The following is a 27,513-nucleotide window of genomic DNA, read 5'->3' on the forward strand; positions in this document are numbered from 1 at the left end:
ACTCATATCTTATCTTGTTCGTATGAGAAGATAGGCGGATAGCCATTGGCACCCGCCTCCCTCATGTTAACCTATGGAACAAGATAACCTTGCAGTAGTGAACACACAAAATGGCCGGTGTTCACTACCAGAACATGTTACCTGCACTAGTACATGCTCTACCTTCTACATACACTGCACCCTGCCCAGGGGGGTACCTTGGGCCTTCCATAGGGATGACTGATGTGTACGAAAAGGGAAGGGTTAGGCCCGGTCAGTGTGGACACTGGCCAGGAGGACATGGCAGTCCGGAGACTGCAGGCAGGCCTGCGGCGGCAGGCCTGAGACACTGTTTTAGGGCTACACAGGTGGGTGGCGCAATCAGCGCTGCAGACCCACTAGTAGCATCTGTCATCACCAGCCCTGGCACACACAGTGCACTTTACTAGGGACTTCATGGTGATACAGATATGCCAATCAGGTATATCCAATCAATACGATATTTTACACAGGGAGCACTTACACTCTGGCACTGATTAGCAGTGGCAGAGTGTCCAAAGCATCTAAACCAGCAAAACGAAATCCAGCACAGCATCACAAATCCATGTAGCAGAGGCAAAAGATAGGGGAAAAACCCACGCCAAGGATGTCAGGTCTACCACGTGTCCCCTCCAGCTGAAAGCGGGGAGAACTACCCACCCTCTTGGGAGTTCTCATCGCTAAGGCGGAAAAACCTGGACAGACCATCAGCATTGGCGTGCTCTGTACCGGGACGGTGTTCCACCGTAAAGTCCATTCCCTGTAGGGAGATGGACCACCTCAACAGTTTTGGATTCTCACCCCTCATCTGCATTACCCATCTGAGGGGCCTGTGGTCGGTCTGAACACGGAAGTGAGTCCCAAACAGGTAGGGCCTCATCTTCTTCAGGGCCCAGACCACAGCAAATGCTTCCCTTTCAATAGCGCTCCACCTCTGTTCCCTGGGAAGTAGCCTCCTACTAATGAAAGCTACGGGTTGGTCCCCGCCCTCGTCGTCCATCTGTGAGAGTACTGCTCCCACGCCTTGCTCTGAAGCGTCTGTCTGCACTACGAACTCACTCGAAAAGTCAGGCGCCTTAAGCACCGGTGCTGTGCACATTGCAGTTTTCAGGGCATCAAAAGCAGTTTGACAGGCCTCGGTCCAATTCACTTTCCTGGGCTGATTTCTAGAGGTTAGTTCCGTCAAGGGGGCAACAATGGTGCCGTATCCCTTGATGAACCGTCTGTAATACCCGGTGAGTCCTAGAAAGGCTCTCACCTCTGTCTGCGTCTTGGGGAATTCCCAAGCCAGAATGGTATCGATCTTCGCCTGTAGGGGCGCCACCTGGCCGCTCCCCACCTGGTGTCCCAAATACACCACTGATCCCTGCCCTATCTGGCACTTACTGGCCTTGATAGTGAGGCCTGCCTTCTGCAGCGCCCTCAACACTTCACAGAGGTGTTGCAAGTGTTCCTCCCAAGTGGAGCTGAACACAGCAATGTCATCCAGGTACGCGGCGCTGAATTGCTCCAGCCCGGTCAGTACCCGGTTGACCAGTCTCTGGAAGGTGGCAGGGGCATTTTTCAATCCAAAGGGCATGACTCGAAACTGGAAGTGTCCCTCTGGCGTTGAAAATGCCGACCTCTCCTTTGCCCCGTCAGTTAAGGCAATCTGCCAGTACCCTGAAGTCAAATCGAAGGTGCTGAGGTACCGGGCAGCTCCTAACCGATCCACGAGCTCATCAGCTCTGGGGATGGGGTGCGCGTCCGTCTTGGTGACCGCATTGAGCCCGCGGTAGTCCACGCAAAACCGAAGTTCTGACGGGCCACCGGGTGTAGCAGATTTCTTGGGAACGAGGACCACTGGGCTAGCCCAGGGACTGCTAGAGGGCTCAATTACCCCTAACGCCAACATCTTGGAAACTTCTTCCTTGATGCTGGCCCTGACCTTGTCAGCTACTCTGTAAAACTTCTGTTTCACAGGTAGGCTATCTCCAGTGTCCACATCATGGACGCACCAATTGGTGACACCTGGTGTCAGGGAGAACAGGGAGGCAAACTGACCCAACACCTGGCGACAGTCTCTCTGCTGCTCTGGGGTCAGGGTGGGCGAGAGGACCACACCATCCACTGACCCGTCTTGCTCCTTGGTTGCCAGGAGGTCAGGGAGAGGATCACTATCCTCCTCCCCACCATCGTCTGTAGCCATGAGCATCGTCACTTCAGACCTCTCGAAGTGGGGTTTGAGGCGGTTCACATGCAAGACTCTAAGGGGCTGCCTAGGAGTCTTCATGTTGATCAGGTAGGTCACCTCACTCTTGCGCTCTACCACCTCATATGGCCCGGTCCACTTGTCACGGAGCGCACAAGGCTCCACCAGCGTCATCACCCACACTTTCTGCCCGGTATGAAATTCTACCAGAGTGGTATTCTGGTCGTACCATCTTTTCATCTCCTCCTGGCTGGCTTCTAGGTTCTCCTGAGCGAGCTTCCTGAAGCGCTGCGTTTGGTTGCGGATGGCCAGCACATAGCTGAACACATCCTGGGGGGTTTTCCCATGGGATTTCTCCCACCCCTCCTTCACCAGTGTGAGAGGTCCTCTAACAGGGTGGCCGTACAGCAGTTCAAAGGGGCTGAACCCTAAGGACTTCTGAGGCACCTCCCTGTAGGCAAACAACAGGCATGGTAACAAGACGTCCCACTTCCGTCTCATGGGCTCCGCTAGGCCCATAATCATACCTTTCAGGGTGCGGTTGAACCTTTCAACCAACCCATTTCCTTGAGGGTGGTAAGGAGTGGTGAACTTATAAGTTACTCCACACTCCTCCCACAGAGACTTCATATACCTAGAGATGAAGTTGGTACCCCGGTCGGAGACCACCTCTCGGGGGAACCCCACAGGGGAAAAGATCCCCATCAATGCACGGCCCACCACGGGTGCTGTAATTGTCCTGAGAGGGACTGCTTCCGGGTACCGAGTGGCGTGATCCACCAAGACCAGGATAAACCTGTTGCCTAAGGCGGTCTTGGGATCCAGGGGCCCTACGATATCAATGCCCACCCGCTCGAAAGGGGTGCTCACTACAGGAAACGGCTGGAGGGGCGCCACGCACTTCCCTCCGCTCTTACCACTGGCTTGACAGGTTTGGCAAGACTTACAAAAGGTACCGACGTGCTTCTTCATCTGGGGCCAGTAGAAGTGGGTGACAAGCCTGTGATAGGTCTTGTCTTGCCCCAGATGTCCTGCGAGAGGCACGTCGTGAGCCAGACCCAGTAAGAAGTTCCTGAAGCGCTCGGGTACCACCAGCACACGGGCTGCACCGGGCTCAGCGAACTTAGGCTCACTATACAGTAAGTCATTCTCCCAGTAAATCAAATGTTCCTTGGACCCTAGGCCTGCTGCCTGGTCTGCAGCCTGCTGCCGCACACCGACGAGAGAAGGGCACTCCTTCTGAGCCTGGCAGAATTCCTCCCTGGAGGGGCCACCCTCTTGCTGCCAATGGGTCAGCTCAGGCAACTCCCCCAGTTCGGCCACCTGCTCCCCTGTAGGTTCCAGGGCATCCCCCTCAGGTTCTGCTTCCTCCTGGACCGTGGGAACAGCGGGGGCCGGTTTCCCGCGCCCTCTGCCCCTTTCTCTCCTGGCAGGTTCCTGGGCCATCGTTCCAGGCTCCAGTTCTACTAATCCACCCTTACTGGCTGTCATGGCACGTGTGGATACACAGATCCACGCTGGCAGTCCTAACATCTCCAAGTGAGTTCTGTGCTCTACGTCCTTCCATGGAGAACTCTCCAGGTCGTTACCCAACAGACAATCTACCGGCAAGGCATCACTGACACAGACTTCCAAGGTACCAGAGACTCCCCCCCATGTAAAGGGAACACGCGCCATCTTGCAGAGGCGAACTGAAGTGTCAGCTGCCACTACTGGGCGGAGCACATTGGGAATGACTTGCTCTTCAGACACCCACTGACACCTGACAGATGTCACACTAGCCCCGGTGTCTCTCAGAGCCTCTATCTCCCTCCCATTGATGGTCACCTTTTGCCCGTATTTCTTAGTGTTAGCGGGTATCAAGGTATCCTGGACCATCTCTTGGTCTCCTAACGAGACAAGGGTCATCATAGCTACTCCCTCTTCCCCACTGGAAATCAAATCCCCTCCCAAAGCTACACTAGCTAACCCTGGGACTGGAGCAGCAGCTGGTGCTGGGGATTTCTTGGGACACTTAGGGGCGATGTGCCCCACTTCCCTACAAGCATAGCAAGTAGGCGGTGGTCTGTTGCCCTTAGGGGGCCAAGACCTCTTCGGCTTGGGGGCTTGGGACTCCTTCTCCTGGGAACTGTTTTGTGGCCTTTTAGAGAACTCCTTACTGTTACCCTTGTCCTCCCCACCTTTCTGCTGGGGACCCTGTCTACCCTTGGCTGGCATACTTACCACCCCTTTGTTGACCCTGGTGCTAGTCCAGCGGTCTGCCTCTTTAGCAAGCTCACTGGGATCAGTTAACTTGCTGTCTAAAAGATGCTGGCGCAGCTCTGGAACACATAGACTACTCAAGTGCTCCCAACTAATCAAGTGACACAACCCCACATAATCAATAACTTTGCTGCCCTTTATCCAACCTTCCAGTGCACGCGTGTACATACTCACACACTCCACCCACGTACTCGAATCAAGTTTCTTGAAGTTCCTAAACTTCTGGTGGTACTGTTCTGGTGTAAGCCCATACCTGAGGCATAAGGCCTCCTTCATCGTGGGGTAGGTTAAGGTCCCTGCTGCTTCTAAGGGTGCTAAGACATCCCTCCCAGAGGCCTCAAAATGCTTCCACAAACCCGCTCCCCAACTCTTCTCAGGCACTTCATTCATCTTTAAGGCGAGCTCGTAGGATCTAAACCATGCATAGATATCCTCACCCCTCTGATAATTCTGCACCAAATCTTTCGGTATGTATACTTTACCCGCCTGTACTGGTTGTGCGCTGCCACCATTCGGACTGGACGCCACTTGTTTGGCTTTAATGTCCAGCTCCCTCATGCTCAACTCATGAGCCAACTGGAGTTTCTTCTCTTCCAAAGCGAGAGCATTCCTCCTCTCCTCCGCCTCTTTCTCACTGTCAAGGCGTAGTTTCCTTTCTTCCGCTTGAGCTTTGAGCTTAAAAAGTTCAATCTCATGGGCTCTAACCCTCTGGTTTTCCTCCAGCTCCTCTGGAGAGAGGCTCCTACTGGAATGGGCGCTGCCAGCCCTAGACGCTGGCCTATTCACTGGCAGATCATCGGATCCAAATCCGTGCTCCGGTGTGCCATCTCCTTCAGTAGTTTCCTCGGTTGCGCCATTCTTGGCCTCCCACCAGGCCCTTAGAGCTTTCTGTAGCTCCGTCTTGTTGGCGCTGCCCTTCGCTGGGCATCCAAGCTGCTTGCAGAATTGCTTGAGTTGCTCCTTCTTATATTCGAGCAACTTTTTCACTTCGAATTGCAATTCCGACTCTTCACCTACTCCATTCAGAGACATGATGCTTCGTCGATCCTCCAAGAATAGTCTTCGCAAAAACTTCGTGCAATGCAACTGCTTACTAGATTAGTGATGTACGAAGAATCACTGCAGGTCAAGTGCAAATACTGGTTCTAATCCGCACCGCTGACCACCAATGTTAGATCTGGGGGTCTCTAGTTGGCAGAGGTGTACACCTTAGACCAAACAGGGACCCTTGCTTCTAGTCAGGGTACAGGGACACACACGGTAGATAACCCCTGCTCACCCTCTAGGTAGCTTGGCTCGAGCAGACAGGCTTATCCCCAAGGCAATGTGTAAGGTATTTGCACGTAGACACCACAATGATCCCCCCTCCGCACACCACAAACTTAGACCACACAGGTGAGTTATATCAAAAATAATATATCTTTATCTAGCTTCCGCAGTTGAAATCAAGGATCACAGGTTTACACAATATTCGCTTTCTTGGTTGGTCGGGATCGTCAGACGATAGTCTCTAGTCTCTTGAGTGATTCGATACTCACTGAGAATGAATCAGTTTGTAGGCTCTCGATATTTTAGGCAGCTACATTGCTCCGGCGGTGTCACTGCGCTCGTTGTACAAGCGCTCCTCGGGCTGTTCGGTGCAAGGATTCCACAACTCCCTCGACGAGCCCCCAGTGACGATGTCGACGTCACCGGAGTCAGCCACTCACAGCGCGGCTTCGTAGAGCAGGGAAATACGACTCTCGATCTGCTTCAGGCCTCCGGGTCGCGGCAAAGCACGTGCCGATGAGCACGTCGATCTTCTTGATGCGGCAACCGGTGTCGGGCCCGGCTCGGTGCGGTACTCTCCAGCAAGACAGAGAGCAGCCAGCCCACCTCACAGGCAGATGTTGAGAAGCTTGGTAGAACAGTCCACGGTCCCTGCGGCACACAGCAGCGCAGGTGGGACACAGCAGAGTCTTGAGTTCTTGGCAACCTTTCTATCCCCGGGTTGCGAAACAGGAGGCCAGCTCTTCTCAGGCCCTTGGAGATTCAGTTGAAGACACAGCACACAGCAAAGTCTTGTTTGGTCAAGTGGATAGGGTCAGCACACAGCAGGACCCCTTCTTCTCCTTAGCTTCAGTTGTACGCCAGAACAGGTCAGCCTTTAGAGCACACAGCACGGCAATCTTCCTTTAGTTCTTCAGCGGTCCGTCTTTCAGCAGAGGTTCCTCTCGATGGTCGAATCTAAAAATCTGTTGTTTGGGGTCTTGTACTTATACCCCTAGAAGTCTTTGTGCAAGTGGGTCCTGAGCCCGGTCTGATCCAGTTCTGGGTGTTGCTGGAGCACTTTGTTTTCCTGGCTTCTACATTCTTTTCAGAGCGAGGGGCAAGGTCGTCAGCCGCCCAGCAGGAGGTGGAGCCAGCAGAGTGGCAAGCAGGCACAGCCCTATTCACTCCCAGGTGCTATCTCCTCCCTCCACTCTGCTTGCGATTGTCGCCATTCAGCAGAGGGCTGACTCAGCCAACCTCCCGGGGGATCCCCAGCCCCTGTCACTCTCAAACCAGACAGTCAATCCACAAGCGCGCCCAGGCACACAGAAGGGTCAGACAAGAGAACAGCTACTCTCTAAAAAGTACTGTTCTCCAACTCAGGATTTAAAAACAATCTCTCCTAAAAGATGTGTTATTAAATGCTGAGCTCAAGGATATCAAACACTCATGTCTTATCTTGTTCGTATGAGAAGATAGGCGGATAGCCATTGGCACCCGCCTCCCTCATGTTAACCTATGGAACAAGATAACCTTGCAGAAGTGAACACACAAAATGGCCGGTGTTCACTACCAGAACATGTTACCTGCACTAGTACATGCTCTACCTTCTACATACACTGCACCCTGCCCAGGGGGGTACCTTGGGCCTTCCATAGGGATGACTGATGTGTACGAAAAGGGAAGGGTTAGGCCCGGTCAGTGTGGACACTGGCCAGGAGGACATGGCAGTCCGGAGACTGCAGGCAGGCCTGCGGCGGCAGGCCTGAGACACTGTTTTAGGGCTACACAGGTGGGTGGCGCAATCAACGCTGCAGACCCACTAGTAGCATCTGTCATCACCAGCCCTGGCACACACAGTGCACTTTACTAGGGACTTCATGGTGATACAGATATGCCAATCAGGTATATCCAATCAATACGATATTTTACACAGGGAGCACTTACACTCTGGCACTGATTAGCAGTGGCAGAGTGTCCAAAGCATCTAAACCAGCAAAACGAAATCCAGCACAGCATCAAAAATCCATGTAGCAGAGGCAAAAGATAGGGGAAAAACCCACGACAAGGATGTCAGGTCTAACATAGGCTATCCTGTTTTAGGTTTAAACCTATAATAACTGATAAACCCCCACCGAAAGGAAAATAGCCCTCACCAGTGTAAGCATATAAACACTGAAAAAACACCTTCGCAGACAAACTAAATGCCATTCAAAGAAAGGAAAAGGTGAGTGAAAGAGTCATTTTTATTTGTTCCTGAAGGGGCCAATATAATGTAACTTTGTCATACAAGGCACAGCAGCAAGAAAGACTGGGCTAACATTACTCTGCTTGAGTTTTGTTGTTTAGTGATGTCACTAAAATGTTGTTTCTTCTTCCTTTTGCCTTTTTCAGATTTGTGGTCTTTGGTCTAAAGATGCAGGGTTTAGAAGCATGTTTTAGGTCTTATTTAATTAATTTATAAACTGTGGAGAATCCAGAAATATCAACATCATATTTGATATTTTGGCTACGTTTGATGCGTTCACTGATATGTAAAATGCCTGGTTTCATAAGAATCTTTCCCAGTATGGGGCCGATTCCGATTCCGGCCGCAAAACAAACCGACCGACACGGACCCAGACCAAATACCGACCGGCACGGACCAGCGCCGTATGACCCGTGCAGTACGATGCAACGCAAGTAAATTACAACTGACACGTACGGAATACAAGCCGTACGACCGAGCCGTAGGGAAAATAGTGATCTGGCCTGAAAACCGACGTGATTTTCACCGACCGACACGAAGCCAGAATTAACCCGACCGACCCGTACCCGCGATGTCCGATAAGCGCAGTACGATGCAATGCGTGTAAAACCAGACCAACTCGCACGGAGACCAAGCCGCACGACCGTCACGCACAGACAACCGGGCACACAAGCAATAGAGACCGTCGCGACCAACGCGTATCAAACACAGAAGATAGGCAGCGTGAAGGAGGCGGAGAAGCCCGCACGAGACAACAGCAGGGTCCGTTTCCGTCACATGAACGTCTCCTTCATGCCTACAAAAACCAAAGGAAAAAAGACAAAAAAAGGACCAAACAAGCAATGACAAAGCCAATAAATAGCAAATAAAAACAATGGGACAAAGACACAACCACAACTCCAACCATATAAAGGACTACAATAACTACCATCATCACTTGCAAACAGGAGACACAGCCAGCAGCAAACACCATTACACAGCAACCACAGACACACCCTTAACTCACACATCACACAACCCACACACCATCAGCACCTCATCCAAAAGCACACACACATACACCCAGCAAAACCAACACCAACCCCCTCACTTGCACCCTCACACACACATCCCTCACCACCACCACCCATCACCATGCCCCCAAAGAAGAATCCAAAGTTCACAGATAGTGAGTTAGAAGTGCTGTTAGACAAGATCATCAGAGTAGAGCCACATTCATTTGGTACATTGGTCCAAAGGACCCCCATGTCACAGAAAACCAAGATGTGGGCGAGGATTGTGGACAAGGTGACACTCAAGCACCAGCAAGGTGCATAAAGGACGATATCCAGAACAGGTGGTGTGACGTGCGCAGGAGGGTCAAGAAACTCATCGATAAAGATCACGCCCTGAGTCAGTGCACTGGCGGTGGCCTTCCTGCCAAACCAGTCTACTTCAGGACCTGAGAGGAGAAGGTGCGGGAAATCCTTCCACCAGAGAGCGTCCATGGCCTAACAGACATACCAGAGCCTGGTGAGTACACAAACAACATACCCAAGATTGTGTGGCAAGGGGACAGTGAAACCATGCACCGCAAGCAAAGTTACAGTAACCAATAGATAATCATACCATGATGTGTATGCCAGTCAGACAAACACAATACCTGCCATCTCATAGTGACTTGGAACTGTGTCATGACCTGCACCAACGTACAAACAAATAGAGCAAGCCAGTGGCACAAAGTTAAATAGACACTGCCAGACAGTTCGCCACCACAAACACACTACCTCACAGTGCAGCTGACTGACAGGAAGGAATAGTGGGGATGCAGGTGAAGTGCGCGTATCCAAAAGCATGATGGGGCCTGTAGTCACAGATAATGCTCCCCCTCCTGATTGACCAATCAAAACCTCTCTGAAACATGCCCACATCACAGGGAGTAGAAAATGACTGACAAGATGGCTGACACTGGGTGCTGCTGTGGGGAGCACAAGGCCCTGCTAGGGGTTGTGTGCAAATCAGAAGCAGGACACCACTGACTGACATCCTGAAAGACAACTTGCACGCCCTACAATGGAAGCACGTTTTATGATGGGAAGGAGCACTGACAGCCCTGTTCATACTTACCAGCATGTGGAGACATCCCACCCCCAACACAAACTCCACACAACTCACCAGGTAGAATGCATTGACACACACCTGATTGAAATATCAGCAAAAGATACCCCGTATACTGGGTGCTGCTGTGTGATGCAGAGGGGCTCACTTTGGACTTGTAGCCAAACAAACACCAGGATTTCACAGTCAGCCATCTTGCCATTGCTGTCACTCCCCCCTCACAGGGAAGCAGAGTCAAGAGGGAGGAAGTATGGGCATGCTGGGAAGGGGGCTGTAGCCAAGAGTATGATGGGAGTCGCAGTCACAGACAATCTACACCCACCCACATGGCCCAGCAAGCTCACACTGAACCATACTTGCCTCACAGGGAGTGGGAAGGGACTGACAAGATGTCTGACACTGGGCTCTGTTGTGGGGAGCACAAGGCCCTGCTGGGAAATGGGCAACAACAAACACCAGGACTTCACAGTCAGCCATCTTGCCATTGCTGTCATCCCCCCTCACAGGGAAGCAGAGTCAAGATGGAGGAAGTATGGGCATGCTGGGAAGGGGGGTGTAGCCATTAGAATGATGGGAGTCGCAGTCACAGACAATCTACACCCACCCACATGGCCCAGCAAGCTCACACTGAACCATACTCGCCTCTTAGAGAGTGGGAAGGGACTGACAAGATGTCTGACACTGGGCTCTGTTGTGGGGAGCACAAGGCCATGCTGGGAAATGGCCAACAACAATATCAAACTCTGTCCGTGACAAGCTGGGAAAAAGCAGTGTACAGGCAGGCATCTGTTCGAAAAGTAGAAAATGTCATGTTTGTGAACCAACGATGCATGTAGAAACATAACTCACATTGTGTGTCTCTTCCAAACACAGGTGGTGTTGGGCACCCAGCACCAAATGATGAGGATTCCCAGTCCCAGACTCTGGCGGATACTGAGCTCTCTGGTCTGACTCTCTCCCTGTCCTCTTCAGATGACGATGGCCAACCTGGACCCTCCGGTGTGAGCCATCATGCAGCACCAGCAGCAACAACATCTGCACCCCCTGTACCCATGCCTCCAGCATCTGGACGCCGACAGGGCACCCCCGCCAACACAGACAGACCAAGGCCAATGAACACCCACAGCACAGGGACACAGGACCCCCCGGAAGCTATAGCAAACACCACCAGCAACACTACCCAAGGGGTTCCAGTGTCACCTGTGCATCCTGCCGCTGGTACTGTCCGTGTGGATAGGGGTGCTGGGAGGGGTGGGAGGCAGAGGGCATGCCTTGCAGAGGGGACTGGACTGCATGATAACCCCCACCTGGCACGCATAATAGATGTGTACCAGGATAGCACCGGAGCATTTGGCCAGGTAGTGGGGATCCTCAAGGACATACAACACGAGCAGGTCACTCACCATGCCCGCATGGAGGCCCAGTGGGATGCCATTACTGCGGTGCATCGGGACATACTCCAATGCCTCCACCAGAGCAACACCAACCTGTCCACACCTTCCTGTATGGCCACAACATCTGTCGCAACACCATCTGCCAGTGCCACAGGGAGGGAGGAGGACTCTGGCGGAGAGTCCCCTGCACCGCAGAGGCCTGCACCTGGGGATCCCCTCCCCGGAAGAAGAGGGGTCGTCCGTAGAAGTACATGTGAGAGGCAGATGTCCCAGCACATCTCCCAGGGCCTCTAAACCTGTTCTGGACAATGTTCTTTGTGCGCAACCCGTTCACCTTGTCCAATCGCACACAACTCGCCCACATGACATGGAGGGTTCATGTTGGGCCAATGTAGCAGATGACTGTGGACTTTAATCTGGACATTTCATCTACCAGCACTTCCAACTCTAATGTGAACTTTGGATTCCCAAACCAAAGTAAAGCACCCACCATCCTGTGCACTTCCCTCACACATGTTTGAAAATAAACTCACCAGTACACCATACTTGCCTCTGTTGTGATTCCAACTTGTCATGTTCAGGGAGATGTCGATCTGCTACACAACACAGTGCATGCCAAATACTGCAACAATGTGACCAACGTAAGGTGAGTCATGGTTATGTGACACATGTGAGGGAGACACACCACTATGGCACCACAACACATACTCACCATGGCCATGTTACTCATCCCACACAATGATGTTGACCTGAAACACATTGGCATGCACAGACACAACACCAACCCCAGTCAGTGGTAACAAGTCCACAGGTAAGGTAAGCAGATGTCACTCAGATGTGGGAAGACAGACAACGCACATAATAAAGCGTAGCACAGGTTCATTACACATCAGCAACATTTTTATTCCACAATAGTTGCACGGCAATTCTATGTAACAGTGGACACACGCTCACAAAGTGTTGGAGAATTGAAGTCCAGGCATGTGTGGTACATCAGTTGATGGGAATTGAAAACTTCCACACTGGTGTTGGCTTCTGGGTGTTGGGGGTCAGTGTTGACCAAACAACAGGCAAAGTACCCTGGGAAGGACAGACACAAGACACAGTCAAAAGCACAGAAGAACAGGAGAGAAATGCAATACACATGCACAAATCATGTCGCAAGAAACCTGCACAAAAACAAGTTAGCAGTACTACCCTATCATGGAGTACACACCACCTGAATGGGCACATCACAGCATGCATCCAGTCAAGTGGCACACAGACACACTCAGACAGCAACAGAGCTGCCACAACACATTCCAGTCTACCTCCATACATTCAAATAACAACCCTTGAAACTCACATTCAGGTGAAGAAGTTGTTGATGAGCTGTGAGCGGACGTCACCCTCATTCTCATCATCACTGGCATCTTGGCCCAGGACGGGATCCTCCACAGGTGCCGGAGGTTAGTCATTGTCATCGTCATCCTGGATGAGAGGCACCTCCTTCCGCACTGCCATGTTGTGCAGCATGCAGCATACAAGGATTATTTTGCACACCTTTGCAGGCTCATATGGGAGGGCCCCTCTGGTCTTGTCAAGGCAGCGAAAGCGGCTTTTCAGAAGGCCGAATGTCCACTCAATCACCCTCCTGCTCCGACCATGTGCCTCATTGTAGCGCAGCTCGGCTGGTGTCACAGGGTTCCTGAGGGGTGTCAGCAAACACGGCGTGTTGGGGTATCCAGAGTCACCCACACACACAAAAATGAACAAGTAGCTGAGTTTTGTAGGAGTGCGGAATACAACATTGACAAACACACACAATGAGAAATAGTCAGTACACACCAACAAGCCAGGCATGCTGAGCTGGCATCTGTGACATCAGAGTTGCAATGCGACTACTCCTCATAATGTAGGCATTGTGCGCAGAACCAGGGAACCGTGCACTCACATGTGTGATAGACATGTCAGCAAGACATACCACCAGAGCATTGATGGAGTGGCAGTGCTTCCTGTTCCGGTATGCCTGCTCATGTGCCGGTGGTGGTATCAGGGCCACATGTGTCCCATCAATAGATCCGATGACGTTAGGCATCCTCCCCTGTGTATAAAAGGCATCCTTTATTTCAGAGAGTTCAGCTGGGCTAGGGAACTTGATGTACAGGTCTAGGAAATGGAACCTCCCCTCCAAGACATCGCATTGCACCCGACTAAACATTGTTTGCGACATACCACCAGCAGTAGCCACAGTGCACTGGAAGGTACCAGTAGCAAAGAAGTGCAGGGCTGCCATCACCTTCACCTCTGGGGTCAGTGCTGTAGGATATGTCCGGCCAGGAAGCAGATGTGGCGCCTACTGCTCCGTCAACTCCTCAATCAGTGGCCTGGTGAAGCGGTACCATCTAAAGCAGTCGCGTTCCTGCATGGTTGCAAGGTCTGGGAACGGTCGAGGGACAGCTGGTGCCCTGCAGTACAGAGATGCACAAAGGGAGATTGTCAGTTCATCCACCCATGTGGCCATGACCAGGCTCAATATCACATGATAGATCATGACATTACACAATGTACTGAGGTGTGTGCTGTTGGGCATGGACACATATGTCACCTATATGACCACCACCTCACATCTCAATTCCACATGTCCACATGAGTCCCATGTAGTGCAATGGCCAATCATCTGGCTGTGTCACCCAACCTATGTACTGCTGCAACGTTCAAAACACACACCACAGTAACAAGTGAGGCATGATGTCTCCCAGGCATCACAGATCTTTGCCACGCAGAAACCCAGGGTCCCGGTATTGCCACATTGACACTGGCATGGACATAGCATAGCACGTACACACCACAAGGCAAGCGCAAGTCCCACAGGTTGTGGCCACTGTTGTTCCTGCCGGCCCTACATTTACGTCTCTTAGACACACACCATCAAGGTTGAGGCATATACCACATGGATGTGGAGACTGTCACCCATTGGGCACATTTGATCAGACTCATTATCTCTCCCCATCAAGTCTAGTTCCTCCCTCCTCGACTTCAGGAAACTGTTAAAGACTTCCCTCTTCCCCCCTCCTTGCTAACCTGCCTATTGCTGTCTGTCATTCTGCTGCTGCTCTCATTCTTCTGTCATAAGCGCCAGGAAACCATTGGTGTTAGTGCGCTATACAAGCTTCATTTAACATAACATAACATAACACATCTGTGACACAACATGCACACAGACTGTGGGTGCACATCAGTATTGTGGCTACAGGTCTCACTGTGACGTACATGCCATCACCCCCAGGACTCAGGGTGTATGTGACATGTCCTAAACATATCCAACCTGAAACTGTGTCCGTTATTTAGGCCCATTACTGTACAAATGCACATAACAGTGGTAATGTGCACAACACACAAAGGATTCTGCCCCCATGTACATGTGCACAGCCTGGGAGTGGCTGCACAAAAGTGCCACCCAACAAACCATATGTGCCCTCCCAAACACCCAGGGAATGCAGCCTTACATGCCATAGGGCACTGTGTGGCCAATGCTGTAGTGTGGTAGGTGTGCACAGGTGTCCCTGGCCAGTAAATATGTGTTGCATCCATAGAATAGTCACACCACAGAGGTCCGACGCGGGTGACAATGCGTACGCATTGCACGGTTCATGACCGAGCCGTGCATACGCTTTGCCATTGCCTGCAATGAGGTCCGACGTGGGTGACAATGCGTACGCATTGCACGGTTCATGACCGAACCGTGCGTATGCTTTGCCATTGACTGCAATGAGGTCCGACGCGGGTGACTATCATGCATACGCGTCGGGCAGGCATGGTCCGAGACAGGCGTATGCCTTGGCCATTGAATCATATGGAGACGGGTGCATGTGTATTTTCAAAATACGCGTTGTACAGTCAGTTGAACGAGCCGGGCGCACACATTGGCTCCGGACTGTCATGGAGACGGATGCGGATTCAAAACATGTACGAGTTGGGCACTGGAAATTCAGTTGGATGCCTACAACAATGTTGCAATTTCAGGTGTTTCATGAAGGTGAAGATTTGAACGATGCAGAAGGCGTGTACGAGTCATACATTTAAATGGATTGGTCAGATTCATAGTAAGCAACCGTGTTGGACCTATCACTTGGGACACATGGCACAGATTCTGCCTCTGCAGCACAGATATAAAGCTGGCTGTACCCCAGGGAGCTCACTTGCCTGCACTACATGCTACTGGACCACATCCATTCTACTACTGCTGCTGTCTCTGCATCCTCTGGCTCCTGCTATGGCACGTACTCTGGCGAGGGCCCCAGCCTTCACTGAGGAGGAGAACCAGGCCTTGCTGGATGGGCTCCTTCCACAGTACAGCAAGCTCTATGGGAAACCAGGGGAGCAGGTGAGTGTGCAGGTCACTGCCTTCCTAATTATGCATGTTGTCTGACTAGCAGTACTAGCAGTGTGTACACCAGTGGCAAGCATTCTCACTGACTACTTTCATCCCCCAAAGTGTGTAGGTACATGTAATGAACAGGTGTCCTGCTGCTAAAGTGCATTAGTGCAAGCTTAAACTATCCAGGCATTGTAAACATGGCAGACATGCAGGGCATTTGTCCTTCACCATGGTTGCACTACCTGTGTAACTCATTTCCCTTTGTGATGATGACATGTCTATCCAAATATGTGCAGCACAAATATGGGGCATGTGTGTTAATGTACTTTTCACTTTGTCATCCTCACAGGTTGATGCCCACCAGAAGCAGGAGATAGGGCTGACCATCGCCCGGGCTGTTTGGTCGGTGGGGGTCTAGTGTGGTCTAGTGTGGTAGGTGTGCACAGGTGTCCCTGGCCAGTAAATATGTGTTGCATCCATAGAATAGTCACACCACAGAGGTCCGACGCGGGTGACAATGCGTACGCATTGCACGGTTCATGACCGAGCCGTGCGTACGCTTTGCCATTGCCTGCAATGAGGTCCGACGTGGGTGACAATGCGTACGCATTGCACGGTTCATGACCGAACCGTGCGTACGCTTTGCCATTGACTGCAATGAGGTCCGACGCGGGTGACTATCATGCATACGCGTCGGGCAGGCATGGTCCGAGACAGGCGTATGCCTTGGCCATTGAATCATATGGAGACGGGTGCATGTGTATTTTCAAAATACGCGTTGTACAGTCAGTTGAACGAGCCGGGCGCACACATTGGCTCCGGACTGTCATGGAGACGGATGCGGATTCAAAACTTGTACGAGTTGGGCACTGGAAATTCAGTTGGATGCCTACAACAATGTTGCAATTTCAGGTGTTTCATGAAGGTGAAGATTTGAACGATGCAGAAGGCGTGTACGAGTCGTACATTTAAATGGATTGGTCAGATTCATAGAAAGCAACCGTGTTGGACCTATCACTTGGGACACATGGCACAGATTCTGCCTCTGCAGCACAGATATAAAGCTGGCTGTACCCCAGGGAGCTCACTTGCCTGCACTACATGCTACTGGACCACATCCCTTCTACTACTGCTGCTGTCTCTGCATCCTCTGGCTCCTGCTATGGCACGTACTCTGGAGAGGGCCCCAGCCTTCACTGAGGAGGAGAACCAGGCCTTGCTGGATGGGCTCCTTCCACAGTACAGCAAGCTCTATGGGAAACCAGGGGAGCAGGTGAGTGTGCAGGTCACTGCCTTTCTAATTATGCATGTTGTCTGACTAGCAGTACTAGCAGTGTGTACACCAGTGGCAAGCATTCTCACTGACTACTTTCATCCCCCAAAGTGTGTAGGTACATGTAATGAACAGGTGTCCTGCTGCTAAAGTGCATTAGTGCAAGCTTAAACTATCCAGGCATTGTAAACATGGCAGACATGCAGGGCATTTGTCCTTCACCATGGTTGCACTACCTGTGTAACTCATTTCCCTTTGTGATGATGACATGTCTATCCAAATATGTCCAGCACAAATATGGGGCATGTGTGTTAATGTACTTTTCACTTTGTCATCCTCACAGGTTGATGCCCACCAGAAGCAGGAGATAGGGCTGACCATCGCCCGGGCTGTTTGGTCGGTGGGGGTCTACAAGCGCCGGATCTGCAACTGCCAGAAGAGGTGGCAGGACCTTCGGGGCTGGACCCGGAGGATAGCTAGAGTCCGGCTGAAGCTGTCACCTCCGCGCAGGAGGGGCGGACACCGGACCCTGACTCCCCACATGCTCCGGATACTGGCGGTGGTCTTCCCGGACCTGGATAGGCAGCTGAAGGCCAGACAGCAGCAGGAAGGGAGCAAGTCCATGCCTAATCTGTGTACTATGTCTGACATGCTAATTGCAGTCTTTTGGTCTGGTCATACTTCCACATTACGTAGGTCTTGTAGTCCAATACTCAGGTCCCTCAATTGTGTGATGCACCCTCCTCATCTGTTCCACAGGTGTGGCCCCTACAGTCTGTTGCTTGTGTCACTAGGGCACTGTGTCCCTGCAGTCAGCTATGCTTCAGCTACCGGACAGCAGCTGTTCCTGTGACTCTGGTGTGTGTTTCATGGGTGGGTCAATTGTTTACACAATGCCTGAGATCTGACATGTGATCTGTGTGTGCCCTTGAGATATGTTCCAATTGCTGGTCGGACTCGCCACATGTGGCTGGGGTATTCCAAACAAACCCATGCAGCAGGGGACTCCAATTTGGTGGCCTCAGGAGTATGTATATCAAGTATGTCACACTTGCTTAGCCACCTGACTCCTGTCCGGGGCCATACACTGTTTCCTGTAGACCTGGCCAGTCATGCCTCCTCAAGGGCATTTAGAAACACTCTGTAATCCCACTTGTGTATCAAATTACAGGTTCTGCTTAGTGACATGTGCCCTCACGTGTCTGCTTCTGTGTCATTAGGGTGTGGCTTGTTGTTACGTACAGCTGGGGTGTCCATGATTCAGAGGGTCAGCATGACATCTGAGATGTGGCTGTGAGAGACAAAACCTGTGTGACATATAGGTGTGTGATCATCTGACAGCGCACAATGGTGTATGCAACTGTGTACTTCAGGCAGCTGGGTTACATGCATGTGCAAAAACAACAGTTGATGGACATAATGCAATGAGGAAGGGCTACATGCATGGCAGACTGTGATGTGTTAATGTACAGGGAGTTGTGTTTGCAGAGACTCATATGTCTGATTTGCATGATGTGGGGTCATCTGGGTACTGTATATGTTGTTTGCAGTGGATAGGCAGGTGCGCCGATCATCTGCAGAGTTAGCTTTACCCCTGAGCTAGGATTGTGAGTTAGTGCATATTGTTGTTGTCTGGATACCCTGCCCCTGTGACAGGAGACAGTTTTGACTGACTTTCAGGGCATCCCAGTGCCATGGCATTTACCTTGCTATGAGTGATCCTGCATCGTGTTCAAGTGTGCACCATGCACCCCGTTGTGGCATTGCCCATCAGGACATGAGAACATCATAGTGTGTGTTGCTGGCATGCATCACAAGCATGTGAAATGAGTCTCTGCCCATCCCTTCATCCGGACACCTGTACTGAGTCAGTAGCAAGAGATGTGCTGTGTGTATAGTGACACACTCCTACATGTTCACTTGCATGTCCAACTAATGTGTGGGTGGTGCATGTCGGCACATTGGAGTGGTAGCATCCAACATGCAGCAGACATATGTGTGAAAGTCAAGGAGGGATATGTGTGCCACGGTTGATGTTGAGAATGACAATTGGCTTATTCTAAACAGTGTTGGCACTTTGAGCTGTGTTCAGCTGATGATGCCAGGGCTTGCCCTGTGATATGATGTACTCACTGTGGTGTGTGCAGTCAGTGCAGGTGACTGATGTTGTTCACTTACTTCCTATTCCTATCCAGATACATCCACGGCCACAGGAGGGGACAGCTCCACGGACCAGGAGGAGCCACAGAGCCTGACAGGGACAGAAGGCGAGGAGTCGGGGGGACCCAGTGGCACGGAGGGCGAGTGGAACCACACAGAGGAGTCATCAGCACCATCACCCCCAGCTGAGGGCCAGAAACCGGTCCTGGGAAGCTTGTTTCCGGTCCAGGGAAGGCGTGGCTTGGCAGTTCGGGCTGGACTGTTCCCATGAGGCATAGGGTCAGACTGATTTGCATATGGCCATGTCTGAACTGGGGTGGCAGAGTGGGCTAAAGAATGGTGATGGATCAAACCCAGATCTGTTGACTGGGTGTGAGTGTTTGATTGGTTCTGATGCTCCGTTCATCACCACCCCCTTTTGTACCGCTTTGTTCGCCATAAGTTGGCAGGGTATGCTCAGACGTGAGTCCCTTGCTCACTTTGCCACTGGATTCAAGCAAGCCTGGCTGAAGATGGCTGAAATGCCAGAAACCGGTCCTAGGAAGCTTGTTTCCAGTCCAGGGAAGGCGTGGCTTGGCAGTTCGGGCTGGACTGTTCCCATGAGGCACAGGGTCAGACTGATTTGCATATGGCCATGTCTGAACTGGGGTGGCAGAGTGGGCTAAAGAACGGTGATGGATCAAATCCAGATCTGTTGACTGGGTGTGAGTGTTTGATTGGTTCTGATGCTCCGTCCATCACCACCCCTTTTGTACCGCTTTGTTCGCCATAAGTTGGCGGGGTATGCTCAGACGTGAGTCCCTTGCTCACTTTGCCACTGGATTCAAGCAAGCCTGGAGGAAGACGGCTGAAATGCCAGAAACCGGTCCCAGGAAGCTTGTTTCCGGTCCAGGGAAGGCGTGGCCTGGCAGTTCGGGCTGGACTGTTCCCATGAGGCACAGGGTCAGACTGATTTGCATATGGCCATGTCTCAACTGGGGTGGCAGAGTGGGCTAAAGAACGGTGATGGATCAAACCCAGATCTGTTGACTGGGTGTGAGTGTTTGATTGGTTCTGATGCTCCGTCCATCACCACCCCCTTTTGTACCACTGTGGTAAATAATTTAATTACCGGAACTTAATTTGATACAGAAACATAATAAAATAGCTCAGTAAATAAGAGGCAGAATCCGTGGTATTGGAGGTTCGGAATGAGCTTTATTCCAATGGTCGATTATAATCGGTTGCTCCAAGTTCCATCACCACGAAGGTTCAGGAAGTGAAGTACATACGTTATTGACAATCAATTACTTTTATACTATAGGCATTACAGTGAAGCAAATACAAGAGGCGTAACAATTGATAGTGTGGATAAAATATTCGTGCGTAGCAAAAATAGGCGTAACTAGGTGTGATTTAAAGAACGTCATCAGATGTGATGTCATAAGAGGGTGGTTACATGAAAGAATTTCGCAATGTCAGCAGAAATACTTGGCAGAAATGCGCGCGCAGCAGTATGACGTGTGATTGACGTGCAACTAGGGGGTGAAGGGGACTTGACATTTAGCTCTACATGTGGCGACAGAAGTCTGGAGGGTCAAGTCAACCTAATCCCAAATCATATCTAACATCCTATGTTTAAAGAACTAAGTTATCCAAAAGAGAGGTCTCTTCGAGTAGAATCTTATTCTATACTGACTATTAGTGCGTGTACAAGCGTCTAAGTGTCTACACTAGATGCGAGGGCGGAAATCTTCCATAGCAATAGGGCTATGAATTACTTGCATAAAGACAGAGAAGCCGGGCCTTTGCTCGGTAGCTGGAAGAATGTTTACTTAAACTACTAGACAGGAATGCATCGGGCAGGGAACGGAGCAGATAATTTCGAAGGTGAAATACAGTTTTTGGCAGGCAGCAGGCTGATGTCAGGCTTCGTGAGCCGCGCAGGGAATGAGACAAAGTTCATGGTCACAGATGCAGGCTCAGACTGGAGCTTTCAGAGGCAGAAGGCAAGAAGAGTTTGATGACAGAATCAGGGCCTACTTGCCTGGACTGAAAAATGGCATAAGTGAACCATATAAAACCGATGGCCTTTCATACTTAAGAATGGAATATCCGGCCTATTCATGGCGGATCTGACAGAGGACATGTTGACGGTGGACGCACATGTGTTTGCGTCTTCATAACTGGAACTGGAGGGAACATACATGTACTTATGATTCATACATGAAACCGTTGGGGTCCAAGATAGGGGACATAACTGATCAGAAAAATCCATATTTCCACATTCCCTCCTTGTCCCCTACTTGCCCGTTAAGAGATATCAATCTTCATCAATCCATTGATCTGTTCATATAACATCATTTGTTCTTCTTTCTTCTTCTGTGACGAATGAAATCTTGGTGGTGGAATACACAATGTGGCACACAGACCACAGATCGCTGGTCCACATTGTAGACATAGACAGCAACTGAATAGTATGAGAAAGCCAATACCTAGGAAAGATAGGACCTTCCATCCAAAGGTAGACAATACACTCCAAAACCAACCGGACCAAGTCCAGGTGCCTGGGTTCTGATGTATCTGACTTACAATCTTATGAAGGCGAGTTATGGCTTTATATACAGATGGCGAATTTTCTGGTATGAAAATGCAACAGCTTGATCCGATGACCCTACAAGCTCCGCCCCTATCGGCCAGGATGACGTCAAGGACAAGACGATTTTGAAGCACAACAATCCGCATAGCAGACTGCTCTTCTGTTAAATTGCCTAAGGCGGAAATAGTTTCGTTCACTACTGCTTCAAGGGTTCTAGTTAATCTACGTATCAGCTTACTATTAGTAACGGTACCTATATAGGGAAAGAGACCTTTATTGAAATCTGTGTATTTTTCCCATGCTGTTTCAGTGTAATCGACTATTGGGAGATCTCTCCTTACTCTAGTATTTACTAAATGAGTGTTTCTGTGATAATCAGGAGGAGCTAGAAAAACAGGTGGCAAAAGGAATCCAATGTAGCAAGTACCATCCCAATCTAGAGGCAAACGTACATATGCCGTCTGACCACATATGAAATAGGAATGGCGAGAAGCTCTAAATGTAGACTTGCCTTGATCACTAAATTCTACTACAGTGGTGCATCTACTATGGCCCATATGTATGGAACCATTCTTTCTTACACATAATTCACCTTTTACTGGAAATATTGACATAGCGGGCAAAATTGGAGTAGCTTCTGATTCGACATTTAGGATCATAAGATTAAGCGTAAAATTACCTAATCCATACACTTCATTTTCTAGATCAGTTCCTGTTCTCTGGGGAAGTCCCTCCTTGTTAGGGTGGCAGACTTTAAGCAAAACTAAGTTCAAATTTCCCCATACCCAGTTATCTTGATAAACTGCAGAATTTGAATCTAGAGAATTAATTAAACTAAACCATGCTCCACAGGAGCCGTTGTGTGTGAACGGGTATGGAAAGAGAGGTAGAATTCCTTTATAATTCTGATAAGGAGGGAGTCGGCCACATATCCAACAATTTGTAGCATTGCTAACCTGATGGGAATGATGTAACATACTGATAAACGTGTTATTGCGCAGCGCAAATCTATAAGACAACTCAAGCGGAGGTAATTCACTAAAAGAATGTTCAGCAGTAACATTGTAAACATGTCTAGAAATAGGATAATATATGTGCAACAATATACTTGCAGTAATTATTAAAAGATTTAAGAAAAACAAAATTATTAATGTCACTATGCAATGACTACGCAGTGATTTACAGTACGCCTGTCGTTTCAACATTTTTCGGGTGTTTTCTCTATTCAGGTCCAAGGGATACATGTCAGAGACAATTCAACCGCTTCACCTTGGAGAGGACTTAAACAATCAAATTGCTTGACTGATTGGACCTTAGTTTCAGTTTATAAAGTTCGGATTTATTCTTTTCACCAAAAGGAAGTTTTGAGTCAATGGGTGAAGACACACGAGGTGTGGTATTCACATCTGATTGTAGTCCATGAAATTTCTTGATATGACTTGAGTGAATCCAGCCTTTTCTGCCCTCGATCTTCACGGCTGTCCTTGTGGTGAGCAACACCAGCTGAGGCGACTTCCACCTAGGTTCCAGCTGAGTCTTTCGATCAAAGTTCCTCACGAGGACCAAGTCTCCCGGAACTACGTCATGGGGTTTCACCTCAGTGTTGTCAGGAAAAGCTGCAGCTACCTGTGAACGACAAGATTGTAGTGCAGACATCAAGGAAGCCAAGTAATCTGTCAGCATATTACAGTCAATATCAGTTATTTTGCGTGGTATGGGCGTCCCCCACATATTTGGTGGTCTGCCGAAGATCACTTCATACGGGGATAGCCCTGTTCGAGAGTGTGCTACCATTCTCATGTAAAAGAGTGCAACTGGTAATGCTACTACCCAGTCGACACCTTTCTCTCTGCATATTTTGGACAATCTGATTTTCAAGATCTGATTATGTCTTTCTACTAGACCTGCTGCCTCGGGGTGTCGGACACAGTGGAATTTCCACTGATAACCTAACAAAAGTGAAACGTGTTTCATTAATTCGGATGAGAACGGCTGGCCGTTATCTGAGTGAACAACACGTGGTAAACCGTATCGTGGGAAGAATTCTCGAACTAACTGTTTGGCAGTAGTCGGGGCAGTGTAATCTGAAACCGGGTATGCCTCCGTCCAACGGGAAAGAGCACAAACAACTACGAGAACATATTTGAATCCTCTACATCGTTCCATCTGGATATAATCCATCTGGAGGACTTCAAAAGGGTGATCAGGAGGCTGAAATCCACCCTGTTCTACGGGAACGCTTTTTCCTGGGTTGAACTGGCAACAGATCATACAGGTACGAACTTTTTGTTTGGCTGCTGCTCGTAAATGTTTATTGAACCAAATGTGGGCAATGCTATCTAGCATAGCTTTTTCTCCTAGATGTGCGGGACTATGTACAGTGTTAATTATAACTTGGACCATTGAATCAGGAAGGAACCACACAGACTTTTCCTTCATCATCCATCCTTGATCCGTTTGGATCCCTCCTAATTCAGTCCATTTCTTTATTTCGTCTGGTGTAGCATGTGTCTGTATGTCAATTACGTCAAGAGCGGGATCTTTAACCGTCATACAATGTGTTGGCGTCGGGACTATTGTCTTTGTCATGTCGGATGTTTGAGTTTGAGCAGTCTGTTTAGCTGTTCTGTCAGCTAGATCATTGCCTTGAGAAATGATATCAGTAACTTTCGTATGAGCTTTACATTTCATGATTGATATTGCAGTGGGTAGATGTATTGCATCTAGTAAGGCATGAATGAGGGGTCCGTGCTGAATGTGGGCACCGTGGGAAGTTAAATAACCTCTCTCTCGCCACAGCACGCCGAAGTCATGTACAACTCCGAATGCATAACGTGAATCAGTGTATATGTTGACTTTTTTATTTGTGGCTTGAATACAGGCTTGTGTCAGAGCGATGAGCTCTGCGGCTTGAGCTGACAAGGTATTTATACAATTTGTTTCAATGACCTCAGTATCTGTTGTGACTGCGTAAGCGGCCACTAACTCTCCTATACTTGTTCTCATACATGAACCATCTACATACAACGTCAGGTCTGGGTCTGACAATGGGACATCGGTTAAGTCTTGTCTGGGTTTCGTCGTGATTGTAATAACTTCAATACAGTCATGGGCTAGCGGGTCTGTTCCGATTACAGGTAAAAGTGTGGCAGGATTCAATGTGTTACAACGTCTGATTTCTATATGTGGCTGAAACAATGTTAGTTCGTACCCTGTAAGTCGCGCTATAGTCAAGTGTTGTGTTTGCGTTCTATTTACAAGAACCTCTACTGCATGTGGTACTTGAACTGTCAATGGATGTCCTAACACTATGGCATCGCTTTGTCTGATTGCTAAAGCTGTTGCTGCCACTGATTTTAGACACGCAGGCAAAGCCTGAGCTACGGGATCTAATGTACTAGAAAAATAAGCACATGGTTTGTGTGATCCTGCTTGTTCCTGTGTGAGTACTGACAAGGCAGTACCTTCGCGTTCTGTAACAAAAAGTGTAAACTGTTTACTGTAACATGGCGTTGCTAAGACAGGTGCTTGGCATAAAGCTTTCTTTAAGCTTTCAAAAGCGTGTGTATGTTCCTGAGTCCAAGGGAGAACAGTCGATGTGGCTGCCTCCTGTGTTGTCAACTGAATGAGTGGTTTTGCTAGAAATGCATACTGAGGGATCCACTGCCTACAATATGAAGTGAGGCCTATGAAAGCCCGTACCTCCTTTTGTGTCTTGGGTATTGGCATGTTAGCTATTAACTGAATGCGGTCGGGTGTAAGCTGCCTTCCCTCCTTGGACAGCGAGTGTCCAAGATAAACAACTCGCTGGACACAGAATTGCAGCTTAGAAGGGGACACCTTGTGCCCCTTTTCGGCTAGAAATTGTAAAACTGTCAGTGATGCTTTCTCACATTCGGGTTCGCTTCTAGCGGTGATCAGCAGATCATCGACATATTGAAGCAGAGCAGTGTTAACTGGCATGTGGATACTGTCGAGTTCTCGTTTCAGTGCTTGGCTATAGATGCTGGGGCTTTCTGTAAATCCTTGAGGTGCGCGGGAGAATTTAAAGCTACGTCCATTTAAACTAAATCCGAACAAATATTGGCTTTCCGGATCTATTGGGACGCTGAAAAAAGCATTCTTGAGATCAATTACAGTAAAGAAGGTTGCTTCGGAATCAATAGCTGTCAGTAATGATGAGATATCTGGGACCACCGGGAATTGTGGCACTATGCATTTGTTTAATTCGCGCAGATCAATAACCAATCGATATACTGGCGGGGCCTTCGGATCTGTTCGTTTAAGAATCGGAATTATCGGTGAATTACATACATTGGAGTCTGTTTCCACAACCACTCCTTGGGCAATGAGCTCGTCAATGATTTGCAGTAAAGCCACTACAGTATCTGGTGGTAACTTGTATTGTCGCATTCGTGGTAGTACCACTCCTGCTTTTAGTGTGACTCGATATGGTGTAATATTCATGCAACCAACATCAGTAGGGCCTTGTGCCCATAGATGTGTAGGTAAAGTCTGCAGTCGGGGATCCATGTCTCTAGACACATAGTGACCTTTAAAATCACGTAAAAACAATCTTACTCCTTCCGGAGAACAACATATTATAGCTCCTAGAGCTTTCAGTGTTTTTATTCCTAACAAGTTTTCTGGACATGATTTAGTAAGCAATAAATCTGTAGTTCGGGTCAAAGGTCCTATCGTAAGTGGAAGAGGTTGTGAAACTTCGTTAACAATAGGTTTTCCTGAAAAACCAAGGGAAATATTCTGTGAGCCTGAGAGGGGTGCCCCTGGAACTTCACTACGTTTTATAGTTGTTCGACTTGCCCCTGTATCGAGTAAAAATTTCCTGTCTTGGCCTAATAATTCACTATGTACATAAGGTCCTTCTTGATCTACAGGGATCTCGATAAGGGGTAAGTCAACTTCCCTCTCTAGGCTGGTTCATGCGTATCGTTGATAATCAGGATAGTCGTACTGTGCGGTCTGGTACAGTTGTCGTGTAGTGGTTTGTGTGGCAGCAACAGGCAGCGCTGGTGCAGCAGGCACAAACTGTATAGACTGTGGTGGAGCTGGCATGGACTGTGCATGCTGCGGGGCTCCTTGTTCATTCTGATCCTGTCTAGGTGGCCGTGGTCTTTCTTTTGTATTACCTATGGCGATATTATGTTTCAAAACTGGACAATCGTGTACGTAATGACCTGGCTTTTTACAATAGTTGCATGTCCCTTTTACAGGTCCTGTTGAATCACCGGAATGTGTCGTACCCTTTTTATGTCCTTCAGCTGGAACTGTCTGGGAGACTAGCATTTTCATTTTTGTGTCTTTCATGCGTCTTTGTTCATGTTCTTGTTCCTCTCTAATTCTATTGTGATGGTACTGTAACATTTGTAACATTTGTGATGGAGTGTTACCTTGCCAGGTACTCTCGAATTTTAATACTCTATTCTTTACTTGAGGCAAGGCATTTTCTACTAATTTTGTTACAAACAGATGTGGGTATGATTCGCTACTTGCTTTTATGCCACTATTTATACCAAAACATTTTTCAAATCGGGCATAGAAATCACTAGTGTCTTCATCTTGCTTCTGTTTACAGGCTGAAATTGTACCCCAATCTTCCTTTTTTGTAGTCAATAAACGTGGCAGTACCTGTACTAGTAAACCTGGTAGTGCTTTAGTTT

The sequence above is a fragment of the Triturus cristatus genome, chromosome 10 (genome assembly GCF_964204655.1).
Source record: "Triturus cristatus chromosome 10, aTriCri1.1, whole genome shotgun sequence".
Lineage (NCBI taxonomy): Eukaryota > Metazoa > Chordata > Amphibia > Caudata > Salamandridae > Triturus > Triturus cristatus.